At 42.1% G+C, this 27,823-nt stretch overlaps 1 long non-coding RNA gene across 1 annotated transcript in view; it reads right to left on the reverse strand.

Annotated features, from left to right (window-relative positions):
- The window catches only part of LOC119499883, a 67,557-nt gene extending 40,335 nt beyond the window's left edge, over positions 1-27,222 (reverse strand). Inside the window, exon 1 of the long non-coding RNA XR_005209471.1 lies at positions 27,159-27,222. This is a non-coding gene — a long non-coding RNA (uncharacterized LOC119499883). The remainder of the gene's footprint in view (positions 1-27,158) is intronic.
- Between the last annotated feature and the right edge of the window lie 601 nt (positions 27,223-27,823).

Genomic DNA, 27,823 nt, shown 5'->3' on the forward strand with positions numbered 1-27,823 from the left:
ATCAGAAGTGTCTTCTATTAGTTTTGTTTTTCCACCACAGATGAAGAGCAGTGCACAGCCGCTTCTCAAGCCTAAGGGCCCTATTTCAACCAGTATATGCTCCTTCAGCATATTATTATTTTTATATATACATTGTTAAATCATGTTTATAATAAAGTAATTTTTGACCAATGTTGAGGTAAATATTGGGCTAATTTGGCAGTAATTCCAAAGAAATTTCAAATAGGTTACTTGCTAATTATCACCTAATTACCATAAAATTTGCAGACTTGTAACATGAAGTCTTTAACGCAGCGTTGTTTTGCGCAGCGTTTTTTTATGCAGTGTGTGTATGCCGCGTTGCTTTATGCAGCGTAACATAACGTTACATAACGTTACATAACGTTACTTAAGAAAGGCTAACCGCGCTAGTTATTTATTTACAATAGTAACATTGTTATTTTACGTTGTTACATTACGTTGTTACATTATGTTGTTACATTATGTTGTTACGTTATGTTGTTATGTTATGTTGTTACGTTGTGTTGTTACATTATTTTGTTATTTTTAACACAAACCATGATGTTTTTTCTAACCTTAACCAAGTAGTTGTTGCCTAGACCTAACCAATCGTTTCATAACGTTAACCATGTGGCATTGTGCATTTCTGCAAGCGTGATACAAGGCTGATATGAAACATATTTATGAAACTTTTTTGGTCCAGGAACACACATTCAGCGTATCCTGTGGTTTACAGAAACGTACAATGACAACCTTTTTTCTGACGACTGGGTTGGTAGAATAGTTCATAGATTACGTTACATTCCAACAAACCTATGAATCTTAGAATCTGCAAATATGTTCAATACATGTCTCATATTTTTTATTAAATTTCTTTTGTGTTGTTCTTTCACACAACTAAGACAATAGAAGTGTAAAAAATAGTCTGCGTCAAATTATTCCAAGGGACGTACATGAGGGGTATATTCGCTATCTTGTAAGGACTCTTTGGCTGAAAAAAGATTGAGAACCTCTGACACAGACAACATAGTGTAGATGTATTCATAGTTTCTGAGAAATATGCCTTAAAGGCAGAATGAGTGGGATTTGTTGGTGGCGGGTTGTAAACACAACATTCAACCAACACCAGAAGCCAATGTCCTCTGACCATGGTTAAAGTTAGGGTGCTCGCCAGCGAGTGAAGGCCAACCCCAGATTCACTTTTTGTAACGAGCTTTGTCACTTCGCGTTTCGCCTCGCTATATTTGCGTCTTTTCGACGCTGTGTCCGGCTTTTTCCTAGCTTCCTCTTGGATGCGTGATCACGATCTGGTACCTGTTTGCTACGTTTTTATTAGGGCTGTCAAAGTTAAAGTAATAATAACGCTTTAACGCAAATTTGTTTTAACGCCACTAATTTCTTTAACACATTAACACAATTGTATCATATGAAACTAGTAATCCTAAGGAATCCACTGATCTGATCTGAGGTCTGCTGTCCATCTGCCGTCTATGAGAGCCGGCTGTCAATCACTCGCGAACTCCGATCAAACGGTCAAACTAGGCAGCGCTGATCAAATATGAATCAATATTCTGTTACATTAATGCCTATTTCTCTCCTCAGATATTTTCAGAATCATCTTGTAGTGTACTGTTTAGCTGTAAAATGAGAACGTTTGTGACCCGACAGTTATTGTGAAATCTGTTGAAGGAACACCAAGTTACGGTCACATGACCGGAGCACAGCCTATAGGAACGCTCTCTCTCTGAAATGACCTGTGATTGGTCAAAGTCTCCCGTCACAGGCTAGATTTTCTAAAGCCTGAAAACAGAGCCATGAGGAGGAGCAGAAGTCTAGTTTTCTCTCAGAACACTTGAATTACAATATGCTGAAAGGTTATTATGGCATTTTTGCCCAATGATGCCAAAAATATACTGCCTACTGCAGCTTTAAGTATCTGAATCTGCACATAGCTAGTATCTAATATTGTCAAATAAATAAATAAATAATTGGGGAGTCATAAGTGATGATTGAGAAAGATTATTTTACTATGATACGATACATTGTTTTTAAGGAAAATCCTACTCATTCTGCCTTTAAAGACACAATGAAATAAACACACATTTTCCATGTTTTCATCCTTGGTCTTTGGGTATGCCAAATATGTCTTTTTTTTCCTAATTTGTCCCAGTGGCCAACCATGGTACTGAAACCAAATAAATAATATGTAGCATATGTAATTGTGTCCAATTTGGGGCCACTCATTAGCTTACCTCACCCATTATATTAAACCACATTTGACCATTAGCTTGTGGCTGTAATAGCTAAAAAAAACAAAATAACATTTTCCAAGTTTTCCTCCAGGGTCTTTGGGTAATATATGTCAAGAAATTAATGTTTTTCTAATTAGTCCCAGTGGCCAACTGTGGTACTGAAACCAAATAAATATGTAGCATACTGTATGTAATTGTGTCCAATTTGGGGCCACTCATTAGACAGAATTGAATGAGAGATTGCATTGAGTTACAGAAGCAAGTGGAACAGAGGGCTGGCCGTGACGTCATGACTTTCTATTGCTCTTTGTTAAGACACTTTTGAGCACTTTGACTTTTAAGAAGCATACCAATGAAACCCCTGCAGTTCAACTCCAACATAAACTGTAATTTCTATGACAACCTTGGGGAGGTCTATATGATGCCTAAAATTTACTTTGGGGTAAAGTAGGGATGCACCGATACCACTTTTTTCAGACCGAGTACAAGTACAAGTACTTACATTTGGGTACTTGCCGATACCGAGTACCGATACGAGTACTTCTCTGTGCCTGGACCTCGCCGCAACCGTGACGGGGCTCCCTGCTCCTGGTGCGACGGTCGACTGGGGCGGACTGTCCTCAGTGCACCCCAACCGTGTCGTGCCGTGGCCCATGTAAAAGGCGCCAGAGGTCTGTGGCGATGTTGGCAACCCAACCCAACCCGTCTTGAAACACAGACCAAGGAGTCTAACGCACGCACTAGTCAGAGGGTGCAAGCGAAACCCAGTGGCGCAATGAAAGTGAGGGCCGGCGTTCGCTGGCTGAGGTGGGATCCCGGCCCAGCGGGGTCGGGCGCACCGTCGGGGAGGTGGAGCGTGAGGACCCGAAAGATGGTGACAATAGGTTAACATCGCGCTGCTGTAAAGTGGTATTGGTGCCGTTGTATCGGAGCTTTTTGCGAGTACAAGTCCGAGTACATGAGCACAGTATCGGACCAGATACCAGATACTGGTATCGGTGCATCCCTAGGGTAAAGCATAGATACCATAAATTTCCACCTCATGCCCATTACAGAGATCCTTTCCCATCATCTGGTAGCTATCTGGCATCCTGCCAATCAGCGAGTCATTAACAGATCTTTGGTTGTTGGGGAATGAAAATTGCTCCAACAAGAGGGAATAGACAGAAAGAGTCGAGCAAGAAGGATCCCTGCAACATTCTTTCTAGTTCTCATTTTCAAAAGTATTGATTGTTGTTCAGAGCATGCAAAGCTTTTAATGTTAGCAGAGAGTGAACTCTGGCGATACTCAATCAGACAAACACAAGCAGTTGAGGCAAAAGCCAGACTGTGTGTTGCAGTATGCACATTTCTTCTGCTGTGGTAATTATTCTGGTGTTTAATATTTTGTGTTAATTGTGGGAAAACATTTTCCAAGGGCAACTTTCCTTTATTTATCTGTAATATATATTTTTTCTCACTACATGATGCTCTCTATCATTCAATAGGAAAACAGTATTCACAACCTACAGGGTTCACAAAAGAATGGCCAGTGATACACATAACAAGTATCATTTAATTAATATATATATAATAATATATGATTGCACAACTGTTTACATGTTATTGTTTAAATGTACTGAAATGATTTTCAATCTACAACAACATTGGCAGGGCATACAGACATGCACTTGTGATGTGTAAACAGCTACGGTATAAAGCTGGCTGGATGAAAATGTCCTTGATGGCTAACAGTTTATATCAAGTTCCTGCCAAAGTTAAAGCACTAACTTAGTCAGTTGTGTTGTACACCTGGAAAGAGATCTGATTAGTGACATCAAATCATATTAATGCAGGTGTAAGGTGTAAAGTTTATGACAGTTTTTAGTATATCTCTTAAGTCAAGTTCACACTACACAACATTCAAAGTCGTCAGATCATCATCCCCATCCCCAAACAACAGAAAGTGACCATCTTAAACGACTGGCGCCCCATAGCCCTCACCCCCATAGCCCTCACCCCATAGCCCTCACCCCCATAGCCCTCACCCCATAGCCCTCACCCCCATAGCCCTCACCCCCATAGCCCTCACCCCCATAGCCCTCACCCCATAGCCCTCACCCCCATAGCCCTCACCCCTATAGCCAGCAAGTGTTTTGAGAAGCTGGTTAAATCCCTCATCTGCTCCGTGCTTCCCCCCACACTCGACCCCTGCAATTTGCATACCGCCCAAACAGAGGCACAGAGGACGCCATCGCCCACGTCCTACACACCGCCCTCTCCCACCTGGAAGTAAGGGACACCTATGTGAGGATGCTGTTCGTGGATTACAGCTCAGCGTTCAACACCATAGTGCCCTCCAGGCTCGTCACTAAGCTCAAGGATCTGGGCCTGAACACACCACTGTGTGACTGGATCCTGGACTTCCTGACGGAACGCCCCCAGGGGGTGAGAATAGACAACCTCACCTCCACTTCACTCCCTCTCAGCACGGGAGCGTCACAGGGCTGTGTTCTCAGCCCCCTCCTGCACTCCCTCTACACCCACGACTGTGTGGCAACAAGAGCCACATGTCGACGAGACGGTTACAGGGCGGAGGTGACCACATTGGAACAGTGGTGTCAGAACAACCACCTCTCCAAAGACCAAGGAGGTCATCGTGGATTACAGGAGGGGGGGTTACACTCACCCCCCCGTCACCATCAACGGCACAGCAGTGGAGAGGGTGGACACCTTTAAATACCTGGGTGTCAACTTCCATAAGGACTTGACATGGGCCACCCATACCACCGCTGTAGTCAGGAAGGCCCAGCAGAGACTGTACGCTCTGAGGCGACTCAAGACTTTTAGACTGAAACCGCAAATCCTCAGGGACTTCTACCGGGGCACCATAGAGAGCCTCCTGACAGGCTGCTTCACCACCTGGTACGGCAGCTGCACCAACGTGGACCGTAAGGCGCTGGGAAGGGTGGTGCGCTCGGCCCAATACATCACCGGGTGCGAGCTGCCCAGCCTGCAGGAGCTGTACACCCAGCGGTTCCTCAGAAGGTCCCTGAGGGTCATTAAGGACAACACCCACCCCCCCCCCCCCCACCCCCTCACAACAGCCTGTTCTCCCAAAAAACAATTTTTTCCCCCAGTGACTACGACACTTCCTCACACAAAAAGTGCAATAAACAAGTGCAATACCTCAATCATATATGTTATACTGTATATACTGTATATGTTCTTAATATGCCTTTGGAGAGAGCACCTGATTGGTCAACGCAAAGGAACACGTCGTTGGAGATGTCACACTAGGCGTGTCAAGCATGGATGTATTAAGAGAACTGGTTACAGTGTTGGAGGCGGGGCCCGGTCATTGCTATGAGAGTTGCTCATTGCCGCACAAAGCCTAAATGGCTCGACTTCCGTCCAGAAAAGTACCCAGATCTTGGCGGAGTAGCATCCGCTCGGTCACGTGACTTTGTCACAGGGTCCTAATGTCACAGCTTGCACTCCAGCCTCGGTCTGGGTCTCACTCACATGAACGGAGGAAGGGAAATAACTCCGGATTCAGCTGTTAGTGCGTTTTACAACTCTAAAAACGTAATTTTTGAAATAAGGACTATTAGAGTGTTCGTACTGGGGAGATGATTCACCTCAAAAAAAATTATCCACAGAGTTACAGACGTCTCTTTCCCAATATAAGTCTATAGGAAAAAGTATTTTTGGGCCCGATGCATCACGTGATGGACACGGAAGTTGCAGAACCGCCGTTTGGCCACTACGAAAGTCGGGATCAACGACCGGCGCTCTTTCTGTGGGCTTGGTGTCAAGGCGAAAAATCCTGACAGGCTAGACTTTTCCTCGGGGTGTCGTGGGCGTCCCAGACGTTGCATCGGTTGTCGTGTACTATGACACACTACACGAGATAAGAGGATCGATTTTCGCACATGACTCATTCATCGTTCCTGATCCCCTACGACGGCCGTGTCGAGCTATCATCAGGCTGATATCGTGTAGTCTGAACCGGGCATTAGTGTGAACTAGGCAATGAGGCATGGACAGATTTTAAGACAATTGGTAAGACATCCAAACTGAAAGACATCCAAAACAACTACAAACAATATGGCTGCGTTGAAGTCATTCTGTGTCTCCTTTTGATTGATTAGCATCTCTTTGTGGTTATTTCACATCTCTGTGTAGTTATTCAATTGACTTATGAACAAAAACTGTTGGAATTCTCATGAAATCAAAAGAGAAGTTTAAGTTGTTTTATCACATATGTATTGTGCTGATCTTCACCTATACGCCAGTATCTGGCCCAGCAATACTACAAATAATACTGATTTTGTGTCCAATTAAACGCTGTTAATATAGACACAAGCCTAGCATTGGGATGCATCAGCTCCATCACAGGGATGGGCCTACGTCTCTCCTTCACCAGCAACTGCCATCTTTGTATCCTACAAGTACGGCCTCACTCCAAAAATGATCTCTTCATGGTTATTTTCTTGCTCCATTTCATCCCTGTCCGATTCATCAGTAAAATCCGCTGGCACAGGTGATGGTGGTGGCGAGAAGTCTCCATGTTGAGCTACTGGGGGGGGGGAGACATGTAACACGTTTTTACAGGAAACACATAACTATGCGGACTATGCTCTCAGTTAGCCGTTTCATGGTAACTTTAATAATCACTTCAGACAGAGGCTCTGGATTGATACCCCTGGGCCTGTGCCTGGTGTGCCCAGTCAGTTATCCATCCAAGATCTCAGGAGATACCTTCATTCCAACACTGAATGCTGCAGCCTACAAAAGGTCCACTCAGGACAAGACTGCTGCCTCCTTCATGTTATAGTCCTTTGGAGTCTGCTGTTTGCCATACTTCCAGTTGGCTCCTTGGCAGTCTGGGACAATAGCAACTCTTCTCAGTAGGTTCATTTACCACAGAGACAATGGGCATCTGTATCCTTTGCCTTCATATACAGTAAAGATATGTGTTGGCTTACTGCTGCCCAGTGGGGCAACTCCGGGGTCGGAGAAGTGAAATCAATGCTGAAGTGCCTTAAACTTGCATTCTTTCCTACAGCCAGTAGGTGGCGACTCCTCTGGTTGCTAAAAGAAGTCTGATTGTATAGAACTCTATGAGAAAATGAGCCTACTTCTCACTTGATTTATTACCTCAGTAAACATTGTAAACATGAGTTTATGGTCTCAATCGCTAGTTTCAAGTCTTCTTCAATACAGCATGATGTTCATTTAGTAAATTAGAGTCAGATAGACCATAAGGCAGGGGATGCTTAAGGGCGTGGCTACCTCGTGATTGACAGGTTTCTACCACGGCGTTGTCTAATCTGTGAGTTGTCCGTGTTTTTGTCTTACAACTTTAACCCTTTCACAGTGTGTTTTCAGTTCATTAAAGTTAATTGTAACATTTCTGATCAGCAAAAAAAAGTCTTATTCACCATTTGCTTGTACTTCGCTACACCCTCTAGTATCACTCCTGTTTGCAAATAACCAAAATGCCGAATTGGAGGCTCCAAAATGGCACTCCACAAACCAATGGTTGATGTCACGGTGACTACGTCCTCTTCGTATATGCAGTTTATGGTGCCGCCAATGTTTGTGCTTAGCAAATGTCAATAAGCTAAACTATGAGGTTTGAAAATAATTATATTTAACTGCTGATTTGATTGGTGTCTGGCATGAGCACTACACTTTAATGTTACCGAGCTCCACAGAAAACATGAATATTCAGTTTAGTATTATAGGCGTTAATTAATCTTTAGTGTTGTTGGCATTGTTTTAGGGTTTTCCTATTGGCTCACTGTATACCATGTAGAGGGTAAGAGTATTTAGCAGCATACAGTACACGACTAGTGTCTTGATGCTACATTTTGCCTTGTAAAATTGGCTTCATGCCCAACATCCATGGCTTGTCATAGACAGGGTTGGTCACACTATTTTTTTTTTTCCTCTCTGCATAATTAGTATGAGCAAACATTAGAAAGCACTAGGATTATATGACAAAATGTACTGTTTTTTCATAGGAACATTTAACACTTTTAAAAGTCAAGTGTCTTCCCCTTGCCCATCGGCAGATTTGATATGACTGTGTGTCAACAGTTGGTGATATTTACACTGGCAGTTACTCATGATTTGTACTGTGTGATCCTGTTTGAAAATTAGGTTCTAATCTAATTGTACCTAAAATTGAAGGTAATAAATTTGATAACGTGTGTGGATTCCCTTTAGATTCGGTTCGAAGTCCCATCGTTTTTGCTTATCATGACCACACTGCACTGATGGGCATGTTTATGTTTGTCTGCTTGTTCCGTGACAGACAATCCCATGGTACATCAATAGCTGTCTGAGGCGAGACCTCCATTACTGGTTTTGTGTTGCATGCATCCAAGGCCCATTGCCCGGAAATGTCGGGTTCCTTCTCTGATCTGTGTCTCCACACATATGCCGCTGTGGCAGTATCGGACAGCTCCTGCAGCTAATGGCGTTGATGCTCAGCAGCTGAAAACCAATCCATCACACAGAAACAATGGTGAGGGAATGAAAAGAGGGAGGGGGAAGGGGCGAGTCAGGAGGTGATGAAAAAAACAATGGCGGCGCTGTACTTCATAGTTTTAAAAGGCTATTCATCACAATGGTCCCACTGTCAGGCTCCCTGCCTGTCTATCCATGGGGGGAATCAAACCCATGCCAAACTCATTTATGGGCATGGACGTGGAGAAATGGCTCATCATGAAGTCACACAGACAGACTGCAGGCGATCGGAGACACATGCATGTGTTGCGTTCGGTACTGACAAATAGCTGTGCTGCTGTCAGATGACATGCTGGGTACCTACTCAAGATCAGCTAAGAGCTGACATTTGATCAGTGTGCTTAAGAATTCGACTATTCAGATATTCGTTCTTTGGATAGGTATTCGGTTTTCAATTTTTGAACTTATTTTTTGATAAATGTACGCTATTTATGTAAGTCTGTAATTTATCCTCCATAAGAAAAATTGGCACATGCTGTTATTATGTCAAAAAATTGCATAAATAGGACCTCGTCAACCAAATCCCTCAGGATTAAGAACATGCATAAAACAGACCAAACCAGGGATGTTAATAAATAAAAATATTTAATCGCAATTAATCGCATGATTGTCCATAATTAATCGTGATTAATTGCAAATTAATTGCAAATGTTTTATCTGTTCAACATGTACCTTAAAGGGAGATTTGTCAATTATTTAATACTCTTATCAACATGGGAGTGGATAAATATGCTGCTTATACAAATGTATGTATATATTTATTATTGAAAATCAATAAACAACCCAAAACAATGACAGATATTGTCCAGAAACCCTCACAGGTACTGCATTTAGCATAAAACAATATGCTGAAATCATAACATGACAAACTGCAGCCCAACAGGCAACAACAGCTGTCAGTGTGTCAGTGTGCTGACTTGACTATGACTTGCCCCAAACTGCATGTGATTATCATAAAGTGGGCATGTCTGTAAAGGGGAAACTCGTGGTACCCATAGAACCCATTTACATTCACATATCTGGAGGTCAGAGGTCAAGGGATCCCTTTGAAAATGGCCTTGCCAGTTTTTCCTTACCAAAATTTAGTTTCAAGTTTTATTTTAAACTCATACTATATATGTTATACAAGTAGCAAACTCTCTAAAAAGTCTAAAAGAGCCGTATGATTGCAATAATTTCATCCTATTTGTGTGTGCGGGGAGCCTGCCCCGTGGTATTCAGAGGATGACCTCTCCAGACTAGACGAGTGAGAGAGTACAGCTCTGCCATGCTTTGTTTCAAGTCGTTCCTCCGGAGAAACCTGAGTAGATTAACTGTGTTTACCTTCAAAGTAGATTGAGTGCACGAGTGACGTTAGTAGAGAGTCGACCCTGGCCGTCGCTGGCTCCAGAGCTCTAAACCAAACTTGGAAAGGTAGCAGAGGGAACATCATTCATGTACCTAGAGCAGTGAGGCCACAAAATGCCCAATCCTTTGTGGTCCATGAAGCGATCATTAAACTGGGTGAGGAGGCTTTCAGTTATTCAGCCGTGCAGCTCCTAACACTTTGCTCTTTCTACACTCAATTTTTCTCTCTCACATTCAATGGCCACAAGATAGAGAAGATGATAGGGGGTGAAAGCAGAAGTGAAAATCTGGCAAGCAGCATACCGTATCCATTAGCACTTCAAATTGTATCCTGGTCAAACTTCTTATTGTGAACCATAATGTAACCTGGCACAAGTAAATATACTATAGCTACAGCTTCCTGCAGCCTTGTAGTCAACAACATTAGCAACTGTTATCTCCTAAGTGTGTAAAATACATAAAGCTATTGACATTTAATTGCCTTTCTGACAGCAGATGAGTTTTAAATATTGCATGGAGGGATGGTAAAAGAAGAAACAGTCACAGTGAACTGATTCGATAAAAGTTGCACGTGACGGGCTTTTACCATAAAAACCATAGCTTTTTACCATATTTGTTCAAACTGTCACTATATCCTGACATTAGTGCATGAGACAGATAATCTGTGAAAAACTCATGTCCCTCTGTGTCCTCCTAGTGCTACTAATGGCATCTGCAAGATTCCACCGCGCCCAAAGAAAAATAACCAATCAGAGCCGAGGAATCTCTAACTCTAATCTCTAATCTCTGCTCGTGAATCCTGATCAAACTAGGCAACGCTGATATATATGAATATACTGTATGAATTAAGATGGTGTTGTAATGTAATGCCTATTTCTTCACTCAAATGTGTCTAGAAACATCTTGTAGTGTACTGTTTAGCTGTAAAATGAGAAAGTTTGCTCCGGCCGGTGGGCGGTGCTTGGTTTTGGCTCTACTGTTTTCAATATGGCGGCCGGGTCACAAACTTTCTCATTTTACAGCCAAACAGAACGGCCGGTCGTCGGCCAATGTCGGGTTGTCGAAAGCAAGTGTAACAACCAGAAGTAGTTATTAGGAGAAGAATAAATAATCAATGTGGACCAGGTATCAGAGATCTAAGTCGCTCAGAAGAAATGGGTATCAGGCCACAGAGGTGAAACAAGACACGGACGACAGCTACGTTTGAAAGGTAAAGATACAGATTTATTCTCTCATATTTCAAAAATATTAGCACCCAAAAGAGAAACAACAACAAAACAAAACTCTATCACTTGTAAATATCACTTATTTTCTTTCTTTCAGGTTTAATGAAATCAGGAATACACCCGTCAAGTATCGGTTTTATTTAGGTTTTCTGATTTTATTTCTAGTTGGAATGCTAATTGAGTTCAATGTTATTAGTCAGGCACTCATTAAGTTATTTATTTCTATTTTGTCTTATTATGGTTTTAGTGGTTAGTGAGAGCAGAAAATGTAAAAAAAAATGTAGCTTTAATCTACCAAAAAAATATAAAACTGTGAATGTTTTTATTCATTATTAATGGGTATTTAAAACATATACTTTCTTTTAACGTCTATGATAGAAAAAAAAGTTTTTAAAAATAAATTGGGATTAAACAGATCATCTAGAAACTTTCTCCCCAGTCTAAAAGCCTGCGTGGTGGAACAAATCGCTTGCTGTGGCATTACAGTGTTTAATGAAAAACTTGAAAGCAAGGAGGAAATGTAATTTCCATGCCCTTGGATTAGTTGGAGTCTCCTTCATTAGTTGAGGAAAATGAAGAAATCTATGGTTTGTGTTGTTAGTTTTCGCTTCGCTCCTGCACTGTTTGCCAGCAGGTGTCTAAACAACGCTGAGGCAGTGGAAGTGAATGGAGTGTAATGGGTCTTGAGCATTAAATGTTGCGTTTGGGGCGCTGCATGTCCAGGGAAAATCAATTTAAAGGCTTCTTCGAATGAAACGGATTTGGAAATTAATTGAACTCCCGTGGCTGAACATGTTGAGTGTGTTGGCTCTCTGCATGGTCTGATCAAGTACAACCAGCTGTAGGGAATGAGCGAATCTTGCCATTATTTTTAATTTGTGTCAGACCCTTTTCATGAATTGTGGCTCATTAAAAACCCTCTGTTTTACACCCTCGCTCCGTGTTTACAAATGCAGTGACTCACACTTGCCGCTGCATGGTCACAGCTACTTTAACAAAAAAGTTTGAATATCTGGAAGATTAAGAGATGAAGCAGAACATTATGATACAACAGATGGAGCCCAAATGTTTTACTGTTAATGGCCGCCAAAATGGATTCTGCCCATTTGGCATGTGAAGTATGGGATACTGGTGAGAGGAATGATGCTGAGAAATAAAAATGCTCTGTAATTTTATGAAATACATATTTCTAAAGCTAGAGATGAAGAGCTTGTTTCTAAAATGTATCCATTCTAAAGGCGTACTCGCCAACCCTCCCAATTTTCCCAGGAGACTCCCGTTTTTCATCGCCCTCTCCCAGTTTCCTCCCAGGTCACAATTTCTCCCGATTTATGGCAAATTTTCACACTTTTTCTTTTCCATTACCTTAAGCCTAGGACACACCAGGAACGTCAGGATCACGTGGCGGCTGCGTTACCTGTTGTTTTTTATTTTGGCGTCCATGTTAACAGGTTAGAGCAGCCACACTGACCGCGTGAGACGCACATCTCAGCTGCGTCTCTTCTAGGGAATAGAGGTATTGCCTACTTTTGACGCGTGCCGCGCCGTTCACAGCAGCAACAGACAGTAAAGGTGATCTATTGATTGTATATTAACATCATATCAGCTACATTACTACAGTTTCAATGTCTATCTGTAGAATATATTATGGAGATGAAAAAAAAGTAAAGACTTATTTTTAAATCAGCACTTCCTGCCTTCATTTCGAAATAAAAGCCCTCAAGCGTTTATTTCTGTGGAAAAAAATTCCTTCATTTATTATCACAAGCTTTTATTCTAAAATATTTGCTGGACAGTGTTGTAGAACATGCAGTGACTTGGAGAGCTCTATGAGTGAATACAGTACGGAGTTTTAATTGTGGATTATTACTATTATTTACAAATTACCACACGTTTCTTAACCTTTCTCTGTCTAAAATAAATATAAACTATATTTATAATGAAATGAAATGAATATTAAAAGGCAAACTCTATGTAGAAAGAAAGGGCTGACAGTAGCAGCAGCAGAAACGCAGCTGACAAGCAGCTGGTGTGAACACCCGACATGTGAATCACGCAGCCGCCACGCCACGCAGCCACCACGCCATGCAGCCACCATGCGCTCCTGACGTTCCCTGTGTGTCCTGGGCATAATGGGTTTCAGAGCGCAACAGGTTGTTGTTTTGTGTCTGAAAGGACTTTCAGTGAGTGAGAGACAGAGAGAGGAATGGAGAGAAATAACTGAAAGAAATACTCAAGCAGGGGCAAAAAATTAAGAAAAACTGATGAATATTAGTTTATGCTAGAGATTCACTCGCCAGGCTCACGCCAGAGGGCTGAATTATATAGTTTTCTTTCCTGAGACTCAAAGGTTTTATTAAAAGTTTAACATAAAAATGATGTAGAAGTGTACTTATTATCCATCCATCCATTATCTGTAACCGCTTATCCTATTCATGGTCAATCCCAGCTGACATTGGGCGAAGGCAGGGTACACCCTGGACAGGTCGCCAGACTATCACAGGGCTCACATTCATACCTATGGGTACCTAACCTAACATAACCTGCATGTCTTTGGACTGTGGGAGGAACCCGGAGAAAACACAGGCTAACACGGGGAGAACATGCAAACTCCATCCAGAAGGTCCCCAAGCCTGAAATGCGATTTTAAGTGACAGGTTGTACGTGGGTTTTGACATGCAGCTGCTGTCCCCTCAACGGTATGCAGTACCGACATTGACTCTTTAAAACCTTGGGAATGCCAGGAACGTCAGGAGCGCGTGTTGCTATGTGATTCACGCGTTCACACCAGCTGCGTTTCTGCTGCTGCAGCTGCTGCTGCCTGCCCTTTCTTTCTATATAGAGTTTGCCTTTTAATGACCATTTCATTTGATTATAAATATCATTCATATTTATTTTAGACAGAGAAAGGTTAAGAAACATGTGGTAATTTGAAAATAATAGTAATAATCCACAATTAAAACTCCATACTATAATCATTCATGGAGCTGTCCAAGTCACTGCATGTTCTACAACACTGTCAGGCACATATTTCAGAATAAAAGCCTTGTGTTAACAAATGAAGGAATTCTGTCCATAGAAAAAATGCTTGGGGGCTTTTATTTTGAAATGAAAGCAGGAAGTGTTGATTAAAAAATAAGTCTTTACTTTTTTTTCATCTCCGTAACATATTCTACAGATAGACATCAAAACTGTAGTAATCTTGCTGATATGATGTTAATATACTGTCAATAGATCACTTTCTCTGTCTGTTGTTGCTGTGAGACGCGCGCGTCAAAAATAGGCGAGACCTCTATTCTCTAGAAGACACGCAGAGGAGATGCGCGTCTCACGCGGGCAGTGTGGCTGCTCTAACCTGTTAACATGGACGCCGAAATAAAAAACAACAGGTAACGCAGCCGCCACTCGCTCCTGACGTTCCTGGTGTGTCCGGGCTGTAAGTGTTACGGAGTACCGGACCATACCGGCCTACTTTCACCCCTGTCAACCACTTACATAGATCAAAAAGCCCAAAGCCCAGGTAACACTATCGCTATTGGGACTGAAAAAGTCAGATCCGTGCATCCCTACATTTTATGTCTCTTTTTATGTCCATGTGCTTCTCGATAACTTTATTTAAATGTTTTGTTAATTATATTACTCCTCTCTGATCCTAAATTACCAAAAAACATGTCACACAAGTAGGCCCTTGACTATACTCCTAAATACCACAAGTGTGTGTATTAGGACCAATTGATTGTAATTTCTCTGAAAACTTCCCTTCTAACAAGATAGATAACTAAGACATACCTAAAAACAGTACACATTTCTACAATTTTTTTTTCTTTCTTTTTTTTTAAATCCTAGATTATATTTTAACATTGTATTACTTTGTCTTTTATCAGGGTGTTGCAGCTCTCATTCTGGAACATTTTCAAAATGAACTTCAAAAACCAAACATGTAAGCAGCACTGTGGTCTTTGAACAGTGAAGTACATGGGTCTGGTAACTTACAAGCAATAACTGCCAGGTACTAAGTACAATACACATTTTACGCAGGAGACATTTTGACATGTCGTAAAATGAAGAGCACAGGTGTAACTAATAACATTTCTATTAGCTGTATCCCATTTAGGTGTGCCAGTTTCAAGGTGGTGTTGTGCCTGCTGGCTCACTGTCATGGCTTACTGGAATATCCAAATGGAGCGAAGCCATCATTAGCATTATTAATTCCACCTGTGCGTTTCTTGCTATGACAAGTCAGAAAGCAGTGAAAAAGGCTCTTTATAGGTGATGAAACATTTACTACAATGCTGAATAATGTACAAATATCACATTGCTTATTTTACGGCTGTCAATTGATTAATCGCAAAGGAATCTCAAATTTTGTATCTGTTTAAAATGTACTTTAAAGGTACTGTTTGTAACTTTTTACACTAACGCTCTAATAAATCATTGCGGGTCGGTGTCCCATGCGTGCTCGCGTGTGGCTATGCTGTTCCAATACAAACTACATGGAAGCACCAAAACCGCAAAGTTATATCTGGTGAAGCCCGTCTTGCAAAACAGTGTCAACTAATCCTGATCAGCCTCCCCGACCTCGGTCAGAAGACACAGGGGAGACCGTAGCTTTGGTCTCCAGGGCCGGAGTCTCTGCTGTACTCTCCTCCTCTGCCTGCCTGCCTTCACTCACACACCGTGCTCGTTCTCACTCGCTATCTCACTCCACTTCTCACGTGAATGCGCGCACACTACACACTGCAGAAGAGTTAGTTTAGTTTAGCATAAAAAATATGTTCCAATCATAACATGGCAAACTGCAGCCCAACAGGCAACAACAGCTGTCAGTGTGTCAGTGTGCTGACTTGACTATGACTTGCCCCAAACTGCATGTGATTATCATAAAGTGGGCATGTCTGTAAAGGGGAGACTCGTGGGTACCCATAGAACCCATTTACATTCACTGATCTGGAGGGCAGAGGTCAAGGGACCCTTTTGAAAACGGTCCTGCCAGTTTTTCCTCGCCTAAATTTAGCACAAGTTTGGAGCGTTATTTAACCTCCTTTACGACAAGCTAGTATGACATGGTTGGTACCGATGGGTTCTTTATATTTTTTAGTTTCATAAAAATTCCTAAAAATTGCAAGTTGTGTTAATAAGGCTTTTACAAAATTAGTGGCGTAAATATTTGCACTAACGTGTCAAACTTTGACAGCCCCACTTATTTTATCGATGTTTTATGTGTGTTCTCTTCATAAGAAGTGTAATAGTCGATAGCCTGGAGACATTTTTATTACATTAGTACGTTTCTGTAGTGTTTCAGAGCAGTTAAAATAAAGCCAACAAACCACAGTATTTGTACATCAGTGGTATCACACCATGGCGACAAGGGTCTGACATGTTCATCTGTTTATCAGATGCACCTGTCAATTGTTTAGTCACTGGTGTGCAGTCAGCAGGTCCTGACATGTCTGTTTGTGCTGCCCCCTTATGTAATCGCCCTGTCGGCTTTATTTTATGACGAGGACACGGTGCGGAGCCTTGAAAAGCGCCAGTGCTGCCAGAAACTGTATATAGCATCAGTGATACCGTAATAAAAAAGAATGATTACCAATATCTCCAGTTGGCTATCAAGATCTTATATCAAGTTTATATTAGAAATATGACATATCTATATTACATGGGAGCACAGCACTGTGTACTGTCACGGCTGCATGTGAGATTGCTCTTGAAAGATAAATGTGAAAACACAGCCTGAAGGCTAATGCATATATATATATATTATTACGTTTTAAACAGCTTCTATGACTCTGCGTCAGCAAGAGCCGTGTCCATTCTCATGAATGCCTGGAAGGAATGCAAACGTCCACTTGGACTCAAGCATGAACTGATTACAATTCTGTGGTCAAAGGTCATTGTGACCTTACAAAACTCAATAATGCATATGCTAATTATGACAATTTCACACAAATGTATGAAATGATGCCATTTTTGGAAAGACATGGATGTAAACTGCAGCTTGACTGGTTGGCAGAGGCATACAACCACAAGGCGGTAATTCTAGTTTTATATAATATCTGCGTCATTGGCACCAATGTATATTTGGATATATTAATGGCATTTGAAAAAGGATGTTAATGATATGTTTTTAATGTCGTTTCAATTTATCTTTTGATTTAGAATATACTAACATATTTTTGTGTGACTTCAATTGGATTTATTACATTTTAAAAAGGTAATGAATGCTCTTTTACTATTAAGTTACAATTAGCTTGGTTCAAACGGCAGATTGAAGAGTTTGGAAAGCTGGTAAAACCCATCACAATTACCTAGAACTGCACTCTCTAGGTTTTTAAAAAAACAACTCCAGAAATAACTTTCATCATTGCCTCATCATTACCTCATGGCCACATCGGTTTGTCTTAGAACTGCGGTCAAACGAACTCATTATCCCAGCGCCCACTCAGGTCAAAGTAACAAATTCACTTAATCCCACCGAAAGCACTAAAAAGGTCAGAACTTAAATGAGATCAGTGCTATGTGAATGCATCCGCCCAACGTGTCTCACAAAGCCTCTCACCTTTCTTATGATTACATCAGCTTCTTGAGACCCTACGTAGTGACTGGGGCGGGTATCGTGGTGAGCAGGACTTAGAATTGGGCCAGCGAGATGAATGACAATGGAGACTCGTTCTCATCTCTGATGTTTAATCGAAAACATACCTTTTATTGAAGAAATGATGCCTATTTCAGAAATTATTCTTAGAACACTGTTTAAATGATGAAAAGCTGTGAGGTTTCACAGGTAAAAGAAGTGACCTCAAGCAAGTTATTAATGATTCATGAAAGCAGCAGCTTAACTTAGCTACTTTTCTTCTTCCTGAGCATCAGATGACGGTGATAAAGCCTGGGACACACCAGGAATGTCAGGAGCGCGTGGCGGCTGCGTTACCTGTTGTTTTTTATTCCGGCGTCCTTGTTAACAGGTTAGAGCAGCCACACTGCCCGGGTGAGAAACGTGTCTCACGCACGTCTCAGCTGCGTCTCTTCTAGAGAATAGAGGTCTCGCCTGTTTTTGACGCGTGCCGCGCACGTTTCACGACAACAGGCAGTGAAAGTGATCTATTGACAGTATATTGACATCATATCAGCAAGATTACTACAGTTTCGATGTCAATCTGTAGTATATGTTGCAGAGATGGAAAAAAAAGTAAAGACTTATTTTTAAATCTACACTTCCTGCTTTCATTTAAAAATAAAAGCCCTCAAGCCTTTTTTCTGTGGAATTCCTTCATTTGTTAACACAATGCTTTTATTCTGAAATATATGCCGGACAGTGTTCTAGAACATGCAGAGACTTGGAAAGCTCCGTTGAATGAATATAGTACGGAGTTTTAATTGTGGATTATTACTATTATTTTCAAATTACCACATGTTTCTTAAACTTTCTCTGTCTAAAATAAATATGAATGATATTTATAATCAAATGAAATGGTCATTAAAAGGCAAACTCTATGTAGAAAGAAAGGACAGCAGCAGCAGAAACGCAGGAGACACGCACCTGATGCGAACTCCCGATGCGGGAATCACGCAGCCACCACGCCACGAAGCCGCCACATGCTCCTGACGTTCCTGGTGTGTCCTGGGCGTAATTCTTCTCTAGCAGCCCTTTACAGCATAACTTTGCTTATTACTTCCACCAAGGATGTTATGTTTCCGGTTCAGTATGTGTATCAGCAGGATAATGTAAAAACTATGGGCCTGAATTTCATGAAACTTGACGGAAGGATGGAGCACGGGTGAATGAAGGACCCATACAATGTTGGAGCAGATCTGAATCACGGGCAGATACACACTATATTTTTCACTTATTTGCCTTGGCGGCGCTCTGAGCTCTCTGAGTGCCCTTCTGGTCTTTGTATGGTTTTCAATGCATTTTCCCACCAGTGTGTGCAGCCTCACAGTCAGCAGCTTCACTCTCCTCATTTTAAAAGGCTATAAATGTTGTTTTAGTTATTAACTAGGCTCACCGCGAGACAACAAATCTTCATCCCAGATCTTTATTCCCCCGTACTTCTGCGTAAGTGGTGTCAAGCCTACTGAAAACAGCAATCTGCTAAATAAACAGTACCCCCCCTCCCAACTCATACCCACATAATTGTTGGTCTTTGAGGACCCAACACTCTCTCTGGCTCTAAGCTTTTCAAGTGTGGAGAAGCCGAGGCTTAGCTCTGAACGTGGGATGGCCATTGAGTGGATATGAACAATTGTGTCATTCTGTGGCTTGAGGGTGTGTGATTGGATATGGCCTCCCCTGTTATTGCAACTCACATTAAAAGCTCAATTTTAACCTGGATGGAAAGTTGACTAGACACACAACCTCTTTTTATGCAGTGCCATTTCTCACATTAGCACAGTTACACATCACTCTTGGGCAGCCCTATTGGGGCGGACAACACTCCGCCACTGACCCAAATCAATCACAGAAGACACCTTTAAAACATTCAAATCCATAGGATTTATTAACAAAGATCTACAAACAATACAACACAAAATCATAAGCTGAGAGGCATCAAAACCAGGGCTGTGGTTGAAAAGAAAAAATAAAATCACGTTCTAATGTATTTTCCTAAACACTTTTCCTAGACCCGGAGAATTCAGAAGGACTTAGTAAAAGACAACAGCAGGTTAAAGGGACTGTTTGTAACTTCTAACACGTATAAATAAATCCGGGTCAGTGTCCCATGCGCGCTCGCGTGTGGCTACGCTGTTCAGACTCAGACTCCAACACAAATTACACAGAAGCACCAAAACCTCTTGATTGTATCTAGTGAAGCCCGTCTGTTAAACAGTGTTGGCCGCGGTCGGAGGACGCGGGGGAGACCGTAGCTTTGGTCTCCAGGACCGGAGTCTCTGCTGTACTCTGCTCCTCTGCTCCTCTGCCTGCCTTCACTCACACACCACGCTCGTTCTCACTCTTTCGCTCCAGCTCACGTGCATGCTGCTCACTCCACACTGCAGAAGAGTTAGTTTAGCTCTGAGAATATCTAGTGAATGTACAGTGGACGTTTGTGCAGAAATAACTGCTGCAGCTCCTCCAGACCAACAGAGGTTTCCTGTGTCTTGTGAAGTGACGGGGCTCCACAGAGAGAAACGTTATCGTCTCCGACCAAAACTCCGGTGTCTCCCCTGTTCCCTCCGGCCGCGGTCGGGAGGCTGAGGCAGGAAAAGCCAACACTAGGATCAGCATTGATTCATGGAGAGACCTTCGTCTGGTCAGCTAACATTACTGCCAAGCAGCTGAAATATAGAATGATATTGTGCTTTTAGCTGACGTGTGTCGCCTCACTGTTTTGAGCGATGTTCGTTCATGTCTATGTAGAGCGAGCACAAGCGCGAGCAACAGGACGCTGACTTTCGTTGACTTAACGGCCACAGGTGTTGCTGTAAACAAGACATTTCTGATTCTTACAAACAGTCCCTTTACGAGAATCTGACTGCAATTAAACTGGGCTACGTAATTATGATGTGACGGCGGTGGTTGTTAGTGTCAGACGCCACGCAGACGCCAAGCGCTCCTGACGTTCCCTGTGTGTCCCTGGCGTAAGAGACAGCAGAGGTTATTGCGTCTTTAGTTCCAGCTCTCAGAGATATTTGACCTCTTGACTGCCATCACAATAAAGTTAAAATGTGTGCATATGATCCTAGTAGCGCAGGCCATTGGATTTAGACGTTGTCCTTCCACAGTATGTGCAGGGTAATTGACTGTTCGGTGGTGAATATATGTAATGACTTCTTCTATAATGAGCTCAATGATCCAGAGGCTTACTTTGATGCGTACCCTCCCACATAAAAAGGGAAAATATCTCATTTGTGAGCTCTTGTTTCATGTATGATTAGCTGTGATATTTACTTTCAGAGTTAGTCAAATGATTTGTATTGTATCAGAATCAGAATCAGAATCAGAATCGTATTTATTGCCAGGTGTAAGAGGTATACACTAGGAATTTGCTTTGGTTATGTTGGTGCAAGTCAAAACAGTATAATAACAGAAGAATATATAAATGCTAGAATAAAATAAGAATAAAAAATTTAAATTCTACTAATATACAATATGCAAAATAAGTTATAAACAAAAATAAACATGATAAAAACAGATAGTGCAAATATTCAAGGAGTGCAAACAATCAGGTATCAGAGGGAGAGAGAGGGAGAGAGAGGGATACAGTAGGGGTGGTATTGAGAGTGTGTGAGAGGGGGGGGGGGGCAGTAGTGTGTGTGTGTGTGAGGGAGAGACAGTCACAGGGGGGCGGAGGGGCTGTTGGAGAGCCCCACTGCCATGGGGAAAAAACTGTTTTTGTGGCATGAGGTTTTGGTCCTGATGGACCTTAACCTCCTGCCAGATGGCAGAGTCTGGAAGAGATGGTGTCCGGGATGGGAGGGGTCGGCCACAATCTTCCCTGCCCTCCTTAAGGTCCTGGAGGTGTACAGCTCCTGGAGGGAGGGAAGATTGTAGCCGATCGCCTTCTCTGCAGCACGGATGACCCGCTGCAGTCTGGCCTTGTCCCTGGCGGTGGCAGCGGCGAACCAGACGGTGATGGAGGAGGTGAGGATGGACTCGATGATGGCCGAGTAGAAATGCACCATCATGGTCTGTGGCAGGTTGAATTTCTTCAGCTGCCTCAGGAAGTACATCCTCTGCTGGGCCTTACCGATGAGGGAGCTGATGTTTAGCTCCCACTTGAGATCCTGGGCGATGGTCGTGCCCAGGAAACAGAACGACTCCACCGTGTTAACTGGGGAGCCGCGCAGGATGATGGGGGGGAGCGGGGCTGAGTTCCTCCTGAAGTCCACTACCATCTCCATTGTCTTCAGAGCGTTGAGCTCCATGTGGTTCTGGCTGCACCAGGATGCCAGATGGTCAACCTCCCATCTGTAGGCAGACTCATCACCCTCGGAGATGAGGCCGATGAGGGTGGTGTCGTCTGCAAACTTAAGGAGCTTGACAGATTGGTGTCTGGAGGTGCAGCCGTTGGTGTACAGGGAGAAGAGCAGTGGGGAGAGGACGCAGCCTTGGGGGGCACCGGTGCTGATGGTCTGGGTGTCGGAGACTTGCTTCCCCAGCCTTACGTGCTGACTCCTATCTGTTAGAAAGTCAGTGATCCACCTGCAGGTGGAGTCTGGCACGCTCAGCAGGGAAAGCTTGTCCTGTAGCAGAGCTGGGCTGTATATTGTCTTTAAGGGATCAAATTACTTTTTGTATCATGATACTTACAGATCCCAATGAAAGTGTTTACTTTATTGAGTAAAAGCACTATTGAGAGAACTTTAGATTTCCAAACACCTAATTAAAGAAGTCCTGTAGTCTTCTGGATAAAACAATTAGAAAAAAAAGGATTTTGCTGGCATGGCATAGAAATTGCAATAGTGCATTAGCTGAGTGGCTTAAACAAAAATGTCCTCCTCAAGCATTTTATCTCTGATTGCAACACAAGGGGGGGGGGTGGTCTTTGCAAACTATTTTACAAAGACCTTGATCAAACTCCATGTTGTAACTACTGGTGAACTCCCTTCCTGTCTCTCTTTTTTAGAACCTTGACCACCATCTGTGCAAATCTTACTACCCATCAAAGGAAGGAATAATCTGATCAAATTTGACTTTTCACATGACAACAACAATTTTTAGCCAATAATGTATTGGCCTGAATATGACACTGATTATAAAATGATCTCTTTTACTATTTTGCAAAAGGAACAAAAAGAAGAAAAAAAAGAAGAAAACAAAGTAGCCTGATATATAGTAAATATAAATATAGTAAATATATAAAAACAAAATCAAATGTAATATATAAATAAATAAATATAATTTAAAAAACAAGACTCGGTCAAAACTGAGTATATGGCTGGACCGTGTATGATCAGTCTGTGAATTTCCTGCTAAATAGTCAGTGGTCATGTCTATAATGTTAAATCCAGTGCTACATGTCCACCAAGTCTGGTGAGGACACTAGGGGACGCGCTGCTCCATTCAACTGGCCGTTCCAGCGCTGACGTCCCCTATCGTGGAATGCACCTGATTGGTCCCTGGTTCTCTGCTTTCTCTAACTTTCTGTTATTCCGTCTAAACAATCCAACAAAATCTACTTCTGAAAACACTTTCAGTGAGAAATAAGCTGCTGAATCTGGTCTCATTTTAGAACTAGATCTCCTAGTTTGACAGCTTGGTCCAAGTTTCGTGAGCCGGCAGCGTCGCCCTGGACGGGTTCTTTTGCATAAAGGACTGTTCCCGGCCTTTTCCATGGCTGTATAAAAAGAACTGGTTCCAGCGTTGGAGACGGGGCCCCGGTCATTCCTATGAGAGTTACTCATTGGCACATGAAGCCTAAACGGCTCGACTTCCGTCTGGAAAAGTACCCGGATCTTGGCGAAGTAGCGTCTGAGGTGATTGGCGGAGTAGCGTCTGCTTGGTCACATGACTCGGTCACGGGGTCCCAACGTCACGCCGTCGTCACAGCTTGTGCTCCAACCTCGGTCTGGGTCTCATTCACATGAACGGAGGAAGGGAAATAACTCTGGATACAGCTATTAGTGCATTTTATAACTTTAAAAACTTAATGATTTAAAAAAGGACTATCAGACTGTTCGTACTGGGGAGTTGATTCACTGCAAATAAAATTACAGAGTTACAGACGTCTCTTTCCCAATGTAAGTCTATGGGAAAAAGTCTTTTTGGGCCCAATGCATCACGTGACGGACACCGAAGTTGCAGTTCCGCCGTTTGGCCACTACAAAAGTCGGGATCGACGACCGGCGCACTTCCTGGGGGCTTGGCCTTTTCATTTTGAAAGAGCAACAGCCAATGAGGAAACACAACACTCGGCCGACCAATCGTGTAACTTATTTTTAGGGCTGGCCCTCTTTGGTCCAGCCAAAAATCACATTATCCACTGGCCAGGTCTCAAACAATAGGCAGGGGAATGCTTGTAGGATGAAAGTTGGTCACTAAAAAAGGCAGGGTAAACACCATGGAGCATGTGTACTTTTACACAAAACAGTACAGCACAGCAACAATCCAACTGTCGAGTCGAGTTTCGCAGTTTTAATTAATAAATTCTTTCCAATCTGTTTTATTTGCTACTCCATTGAGCATGGTGAAGCCATAAAATAACATCAGTTATAATTAACACTTCCTTGAGATGTTTCAAATTAAAAGCCTAACAGGGATTGTGAGGGTCATGCTGTTTGAGCCGCTGGAAGGCTTTTAATGTGAAATACCTCGGCTGGAGCCTCATAGTAATTGAAAGCGGTAAATTACAAGTGATTGGAAATATTTTGTGAATTTAGTGAATGAAAACTACTATGAGAAAGTTTGCTCCAGCTGGTGGGCGGTGCTGAATATTTCCTCAAATGATCTCAACATGGCTGCCGGGTCACAAACTTTATCATTTTACAGCTAAACAGTACACTACAAGATGTTTCTGAACACATTTTATGTGAGAAATAGGCAATACAGTAACAAAATACTGATTCATATTTGATCAGCGCTGCCTAGTTTGACCATTTGATTGGAGTTTTTGAGTGATTGACAGCTGCTCATAGACAGCAAGGCTCCAGCTCGGCTCTGATTGGTTGTTTTCCTCCGGCCTGTGAAATCTTGCAGATGCCATTAGCAGCACTGGAGGACACTGGAGGACACAGAGACACACAATTTTTTTTCAGATTAACTGTCTCATCCACCACTGTCATGATATAGTGACTGTTTTTTTGTTTTTTTTCATCATATTTGCTCCAATCTGCCACCTCCAGCTTTAACCAGTGGATTCAGCTTCTTGGACATAATTATCATAGTTTGAAGCTGAATACGATCTCTGAAAATAGGCATTTCTCCATTCATAGTAAGTTACACTGTGAAGTCTTTGGTGCTAACGGAGCCATGCTTTGATGAACTGACATTGTTTTTCCAGACCATTTGAACATTTTTAGTTCATCTGGTCCATTCCTCCCCTTTTAAGTGAAAAAAGTACATGCAAAAACTGTTATTTCGTAACATTAATTTTTCTTTTCCTGGAGCGTCAGGTACAGCACACGCTGCTGTTCAGAGACTGAACATACTGTTTCCTAAATGATGACAGTGTACCCGAGGTAGTATTCACTGATTATAATCTGGAAGCAGTCAAACACATCTGATTCTGAATAAGGAACTTGCTGTTCTCCCTGATTATTTTGTTGTTGCAGGCCTCTGGGTTCCACTGCAGTGTGACAATTTTGGAATGACTTATTCTCCGTCTCCTTATCAGCTCGTCATTTGAACTTCCTGTAGACAGACAGAGTGAGTCAGTCATCCTCCTTCACAGGAGCCAAGGAGGCGAGATAGAAATCAGCCACTGAAGGGACTGCCAGGCTGATAATATAGCTGTAAAATGTTTTGAGATTTTATATCATGTCTGTGCGTGAGCATGTATACTGTACATGACCTCTCCGTTCATTCATTTGTCCGTCTGTGCTTCTGTGTAATATTATTGCAGTGGGCGATTGATTAGCAGATGATGAATAGAGTGCTCCAGGGATGATGTATTTTTTAAGGCCAACCAAGAAGTTAGCATCGCCCTGGGTTCCCTCAACAGAAACCCAATGGGATTTTCCCATTGGGTTTTGAATTATTGCACAAAATAATCTCTGTGGCAAACACGCATTTCTAATACTGCATGAGTGTGAGTAGAAACAACAAGGCTGTAAAGGCAGACGAGCTGGGTATTTCCTTATGTGTTTCATGTCGTAGAGCACTATGTTAAAATGTCTTCAGCTTCAGCTCTCTACAGACTTTATTTCAGGCATCTAACGAAAAACCCACGGACTTCCAGACGAGGGAACCACAAGTGCTAAAATGCTAACTCATCTCCAGGTTTTAGTACTCATTCCTGCAGCACTTTCTTACTCCTCAGTTGCCATTTTATTAGGTACACCTCGTTACCAAGATATGTGAATGAAAATGGGTTCTGTGGGTACCCACGAGCCTCCCCTCCTCTGTGCACCTTGTGTGGTTGATAATAATACTGAAAATGATTTGTGCTCTCTACAAAGTGCTTTACAGGGCAAACATAAAAATAATAAAGGATAGAATTAGGGCTTTCAAAGTTAACATGATTAATGCCACTATTTTCTTTATCGCATTGACATAATTGATATTTCAGAGGTTGTAGCGGGCTCTGTTTTAAAGATAGAGCTAAGTTACTGGTATCATAAGAAACTAGAAAATCCACTGGTACCCAACATGTCATACAAGCTTATCACGAAGGAGGCTAAATAACGCTCCAAACGTACGCTAAATTTTGTTGAGTAAAAAACTTTCATGGCCATTTTCAAAGGGGTCCCTTGACCTCTGACCTCCAGATATGTGAATGTAAATGGGTTCTATGGGTACCCATGAGTCTCCCCTTTACAGACATGCCCACTTTATGATAATCACATGCAGTTTGGGGCAAGTCATAGTCAAGTCAGCACACTGACACACTGACAGCTGTTGTTGCCTGTTGGGCTGCAGTTTACCATGTTATGATTTGAGCATATTGTTTGATGCTAAATGCAGTACCTGTGAGGGTTTCTGGACAATATCTGTCATTGTTTTGTGTTGTTCATTGATTTTCAGTAATAAATATATGCATACATTTATCTAAAGCAGCATATTTGCCCACTCCCATGTTGACAAGAATATTAAATACTTGACAAATCTCCCTTTAAGGTACATATTGAACAGATAAAAAATGTGTGATTAATTTTCGATTAATCATGATTAAAGATTTGAATCGATTGACAACCATAATTATAAACTATCCACACGTGGTCTGCAAACTACAAGTAACCTACAGATCAGATCTAACAGGATGTAAATATTTCTGTGACTTCCTATAAATTCTTTGAAGGCTGCTGGGAATTGTCTGACTCGACCGTAGCTTTTTGTCACCACGAAACGAGCCTAATGTCACGCTCGGGTTAGCTAATCATTCATGTCATTAGTTGCTTCATCATCACTGGTCACACGTCATTCACCAGCTGACTGGCAACATCCAAACATTTCTCACTTTGCTTGCCACAGCTCCCTCCTCCTCCACCCCAACAGGAGGTTGTGTTAAGCTTTTGGTACTTCCATTAAACTACACAAGACTTTTGTTCATGCGTGTGTTTTTTAAGGGGGGATTAGTTCTCTCAGCAGAATCCTTGTTGCTGCTCACATTCTTTGAGGGCTTCCTCAAAGGGCAAATAATTATCGGACTGTATAACCATTTGCTATAAATGGTCAAATTTTTGGACAGTGTGTCTGATTTTTTTCTTTACTTTTAATTATAGCCCCGTCGCAAGGGTACAGTGTAGACTTTTGTTGTTTATCCAATCATCTCATTTAGTTGAGACTAATTAGTTTTCTTCAAAACGTTACCTCACTCCCCAGGGAAGCAGTGATAGAATATTTAAAGGATACCCAGATCTGTGAAAAGGATACAAACA

Source organism: Sebastes umbrosus, chromosome 13 (genome assembly GCF_015220745.1).
Source record: "Sebastes umbrosus isolate fSebUmb1 chromosome 13, fSebUmb1.pri, whole genome shotgun sequence".
Taxonomy (NCBI): domain Eukaryota; kingdom Metazoa; phylum Chordata; class Actinopteri; order Perciformes; family Sebastidae; genus Sebastes; species Sebastes umbrosus.